The sequence below is a fragment of the Gossypium raimondii genome, chromosome 10 (genome assembly GCF_025698545.1).
Source record: "Gossypium raimondii isolate GPD5lz chromosome 10, ASM2569854v1, whole genome shotgun sequence".
Taxonomy (NCBI): Eukaryota; Viridiplantae; Streptophyta; class Magnoliopsida; order Malvales; family Malvaceae; genus Gossypium; species Gossypium raimondii.
The window spans coordinates 10,594,559-10,600,558 of NC_068574.1; the positions used below are offsets into that span (position 1 = coordinate 10,594,559).

General features: G+C 34.0%; 1 long non-coding RNA gene across 1 annotated transcript; it reads left to right on the plus strand.

Moving 5' to 3' along the window:
- The first annotated feature begins 374 nt into the window (after positions 1 to 374).
- LOC128034067 (uncharacterized) lies at positions 375 to 1,410 on the plus strand. The gene is made up of 2 exons (XR_008190122.1): positions 375 to 607; positions 944 to 1,410. It is a non-coding gene; the product is annotated as an uncharacterized LOC128034067 (long non-coding RNA).
- The last annotated feature ends 4,590 nt before the right edge of the window (positions 1,411 to 6,000 follow it).

Here is a 6,000-nt window from a genome sequence, read left to right on the forward strand (position 1 = left end):
TATATACTTTTGAATTTAGCCCTAATCAATTCAAAACTCAATAATCATTCTCACAATAGTTCAAAATCATTATACAAGTCACTCACTAAATACATTACTTCCTATATATATTCAAATATAATTTTTAGGGTTAAATATAAAATTGTTACTAGAACTTGTCTACTTCTCCCAAATTGGTACTTATGATTTTTTTTTGTCTCAGATTGGTACCCAAACTTTTTTTGGTCAACTAAATCGGTACTTGAGCCTAATGTCATTAAGTTCAGGACAAATAGCGGAAGAAGACTATGACATGTGGCATAAATGACATCATGATGATGTCATAATCTAAAAAATTAAAAAAGAAAAAAGAAACTTTTTTTCTTTTTGACTTTTCTCCCCCAATTTTTTTGTTTGTGCAATTCATTTCTTTTTTTTTTGTTTTTCCCGTCGTTTCTTCTTCTTCTTCTTCCTCCCTCAACTCAAGTTGCTCCTTCTTTTTCTTTTTCTTACCCTAGTCGCCTTGCTTTTAGACCGCTGCTAGGCCACTGTCCGGCCTCCTCCTGTGAGCTCTTCGACCAACTAAGACTCCAGAGGACTTAGTTAACGATGACCCCAAAGCCCTCTGGTGAGCTCTCTCGAGTCTAACTCCCGTTTTCATATTTTGGTTAATGGGTTAGTAGCTTTAACCAATTTTAGTTGTGGGGGTTTAGCAAAGATTTATAGAATATTTTCTTCAGAGATTTAGTTGGAAATTTGTCTCGTTCTAGTCGCTGGTGTTGTCGGTTTTAAAGGTCGTCTCTTTCACCTTTTTCATTCTTCCTTGCTTCTCTGTTCTCTCTCTTTTCTTTTTTTTTTTACTTCTTTGCTTGGTAGGTCCTTGTCATTTTGGCTAATGGAGTAGATTCTCTTCTTTTTTTTTTTTTAATATTGGTTGTTGTTTGATTCTTATTGGGTTTGATAGATTTGGTATTTGGATTTGATTTCTGGTAATGGGGGAATTTGAATCATTCATTGGGTTGATGTGGTGAGAATGATGAAACATAGTAGATGGTGGTGGTGATTTTAGGGTGAAGGTTTCACTTTCACTCTTAGACTTCCTTCAAGCTTCAGTGTGAATCATTGATGAAGCTGCTTTCGGCAAAAACTTCAACATCTTGTTTTTGGGTTTCATCTGTTTCTCCATTATTGTTTGTAAAAAAAAATATCATTTTTTTTCCAACTTTCTTTCTAATATTTTGTTTCATTAGCCCGATTATAGGTTCCTTTCCATTGTTTTTCCAAAAATGTTACTTTTCTACTAGTAATTAATTTTCCAGTAAACACAGAGGTAAGAAAGTTTTTCTCAGTTTTATGTATTATTTTAAATAATTATCCAAATTTCAATTTCAATTGGGTTTTGTTTTCCATGACATACCTGTTTAAATAAAAGGATTGATTCCTTTAACAATAATGGAATCGAAAACTTCAAAACAAAAATAATGGTTCATCATCATCTCTTCAATTCAATTACAAATTCAAAATTATTTCACATATAAACTAAAATAGATAAATTAATATCCACAATAGCCTATTAAAACACAACCAAGCAAAACGATAAAAGAAACCCATAAAAACTAGGGAAGCAAAAATTGCAGATTTTATCCAATTTGCCTTCAATTTTTTCTTATTGTTTTAAAAATATCAAACATTGAAGAAAGAAGATAATTTGTTGATTTCTAGAGATAGTACCAAAAGGATCCATAAAGGGAAGATAGAGAAAATAGGAGGAGAGAAGAAGAAGAGAGAAAAGTGAAATTAGGAAGAAGAAAAGAAAAACTGGGAAAAAGAACGGAAAAAGGGAAAAAAGGGAAATAATTTTTACAAATATTTTTATTAATTTTTAATATTTTTTAGATTATGACATCATCATTTATGCCACATGCCACGATCTTATTTCGTCACCTGTCTTGAACTTAACGATGTTAGACTCAGGTTCCGATTTAGTTGATAGAAAAAAAGTTTGAGTACTAATCTAGGACCAAAAAAAAACCATAACTACTAATCTAGGAGAAATGGACAAATTCGAGTACCAATTTTATATTTAACCTTAATTTTTACCTTTCATATCCATTTTTCCTCATTTTCCAATTTCGTCTCTTTTTCCATACTTTAAATACAAAACAATAATATTACCTTATAATTAATATCCAATAAATTTCAACACATTCACAAACTAATCTCATATTAAATATTACAATAATCATGTATAAAATTAGTCACATAAATATGAATATAATTAATCTAACAAAATTCAATACTTAGATATTATTTAAGTAAGTAAATTATTGTTATACTTATAACCAAAGTCTTGGAATCAATATTTCTTCTTATACTCTTTAACTATCTCTTTGCCTTTGTCCCCAACTTGTTAATCACTTTTCTTTTCTTTTTCTTAATTTTTTACATTCAAACCCTAATTTTTATTTTCTCTCTCCCCCAAGATAACTATGGATACACTTCTCATGAAACTAAGATGGATACTAGGCTTCTTTATTGATTTCACTAAATATTCATGAAAGAAATTATAGGAATTAAGCTTGAAGACTTGGAAATGGTGAAAAAAGACCTATTTGTAATAAAAACAAAAGTTGTAAAGATGGAGAAAAGAGAATGAAATGAGAATGGGGAAAAGATGAATGGATTTCATCATATTTCTAAACTATTCTAAAGTTGCCACACCCAGATTTCTCTAAACTCGAAACTTTAGAACAATTTTGGGGTTAAATCGAAAGAGATCATAAATTAGAGGTCTTTACTAAAAAGCCAGGAAAAGTTGGGAACGAAATTAAACAAGGTTGAAATCCAATTCCGGTTCTGTTGGACTAGAACCATTCGATTCCTTAGTGGGGGACAAAATGATTGTCAATGGATGGTTTCTAAACAGTTTAAGATCATGCGGGAAGGGTTATGTATAGCGGGGAAATGATTTCTCGGGAGACTTCTTGTCCAATTTGTTTCATTTTCTTCCTTTTTTCATCTTCTTCCTTGATTGCTTCATGAAAGCAATGATTAAAGAAAGCTTTGCATTAAGCGATGATCGTAAGGTTTAAGTCGAAAAGGTGGAGAATTCAGTAAGTTGGTAAGGTTCTTAGTCCTTCTGTAAACGTAGGGATTAAGAGAATGAAGATAAGGGTTTCTAGAACCATTTTAAGGGTTCTGCATATTTTTGAAAAATTGAGGTTTAAAGTAAAAACACCGAGTCTAACCCATGATTTGGTTGTCATGCTTAGCTACTAGAAGAATGGAATCTCTGGCATTTGGAAAAGCTAAGTTGGTGAGATAAAGGAGTATCAGATGAGTTTCTGCACTTAACTCTTGAAAAGCTAAGTATGTTGCAAGTTTATATGGGTTTATGAGTATCTGTCATCCTAGTTTAGTATGCATGATTCCATATTTTTTATTTATAGATGCATATATTGCATATGAAATACGAAAAGGGACCTTCGTCGGGATTAGACGAAGTTAGGATGGGAAAAATGACTGATTTTGTTAGATATCCCCATATGGTGTTACTGTGTGCACTCATGATGAGCGAAGCTCTGGGCCTTGTGAATGGGACATTGTAGTGTTTGAGCATCAAGTTTAGGAATGGTGAAATGAAGGAATGAAAGGAATGCAATGGGAAGAGTAAACAAGAAAGATCATGGCTAGGCCATGGGACCGATCAGATGTTATACGCCTAAAATGATTAAGACCATAGCTGAAAGATGCTATGGCTTCATGATAAAAATGAGTAAGACCATAGCTGAAAGGCGCTATGGCATCATGATAGAAACAAGACTAAGACCATGGCTGAAAGACGCTATGACATCCTTTGATAGTTTGCTAGGACAATAAACACAGGGTTATATCATGTAAGACCATAGCTGAAAGACGTTATGACATCGTAAATAGTCCGATAGGACATTAAATACGGGATAGCCCGATAAGACATTAAACATGAGATAGTGTGATGGGACATTAAATAGGGGATAATCTATTGGGATAGTAAATGTAAGATAGTTCATTAGGACATTCAACACGGGGTACACTTGGTAAGACCACGGCTTAGCTATGGCAACATAGAGAGTCCCCTCAGACAATAAATAGGTGGAAAAATCAGAACAGAAATCATGGGACAACCCATAAACAAAGAAAAAGGGTTGGAAAGAAAATAGAGGTATGGCCATGAAACAGTCGAGCAACGAGTCAAAGGAATCTACCGATGAATGGAAAACACTAAAAGTTGAAAAAGACGGCTAGAATTGTAGTTGTAAAAGCCAGTAGGGCATATGAGTGGAGACTTACAAGGAATAGTCACGGTGAATGACACGCCAGTGATGACTAGTGTACAAGCAAATGAAAGATGGTTATCCAAGGATCACAAATAAGGATTCGCCAAAGGAAGTCACCATAGAATGCTCAGTGAAATCCTGTTCGAAAAGGTTGAGCGTAGGCATGACGAAAAATCCACAAGGAAGTTGGATGTTATAAACCATTGACGAAGAAGGATACACGAGATGACAGATATGTCTATCAATACTATTCCTCTTTAAAGGGAAACCATTGAGGAAGTATCGACCAAATGGCGAGGTATGTGGGGAATATTGTATGAAAGAGAAATTGTGAATTCGGATGGCCACACAACGGCATTCAGCTGAGTACAGAAGTCCATAGTGTTTCGTAGTAGAAGGGCATACTACGGTTAAGGGTAAGGTAATGCGACTAAAACATATTACGAAAAAGTAATCCAACCATTATTTAAAGTAATGAGGATTTAGTCCGCCAAGGTGGCATAAGACTTTGTTAGTCATACCAACGGATGGAAGGTGAGCAAGTCATACAGGATTAAAATAAGAAAAGAGTCCACCACAGGCTAAATATATTAAAAATACTCACCAATGACCTTTAGGAGGGTAAGTTAGATGGCCGCATTAATAGGGCATAATGATGTAAAGAATAAATTCATACTGAGGATAAGTGGAAGAAAGAATTTAAGTAAAAGAAAGGATAGAGTCCGTAGAGATGGCGAGACATTCAGAGGAACCATCAAGGCTAATCGAATACTAGTAGAATGGCCGGAAGGAAATCGTTCAATGATCTATCTGCCAGTGGATAGGATCGGGGATAGGATAAAGTCCACTACGACAGTTTAAGATAAATGTTTCAAACGAACGGGGAGTTTGTTGTATCTATTATTATTTATTTGAACCCCGAAAAGGTGGGGTATATTTTGTATAATGAAGAAACTCATTAAGTTCATTTGAACTTACAAGGATTGAATTCCGATTGTAGGACTCGATGGATGTAACATCCTAAACCTGGCCTAGACGGAAAACTAAGTTTAGAATGTTACATTGTCTTACCAAAACCCAGTCATACTTAACCATTGTTAAATTATAAAACAACCAATATCCAAAATATAGTCATGTCATACAAGTTTAAATAATACAAACTAATCATAGGTTCAACACTAAATGTAACACGCTAAACCCAGCCTAGACGGAAAACTAAGTTTAGAAAGTTACATTGTCTTACCAGAACCCAGTCATACTTAACCATTGTTAAATTATAAAACAACCAATATCCAGAATATAGTCATGTCATACAAGGTTAGACAATACGAACTAAACATAGGTTCACACACATTTATATACATGTAAATTCGATAGATGACTGAGTCCCACATCTGCCGACCACCTATTCCTGAGGATTCCCTGAAATTTATTCAAGCAGTTAGTGTGTTGTATTGTGAAACTTCAACTAAACAGACTAGCATATATACACGTATTTAGATATTATTGATCATTCGAATAATAATTCATTTTTCTTAGACAGATCAATATCCTAGTCGAATTAGACACAACAATCCTGAAACGTAACCAATTGATACAGATACATGTATAACACCAATACGGTTAGGTGCACATATCACGCAATACAAATACAGGTGCTATTTCCTATTCCATCCGCTATACACCATTTCCATCCCCCTACACA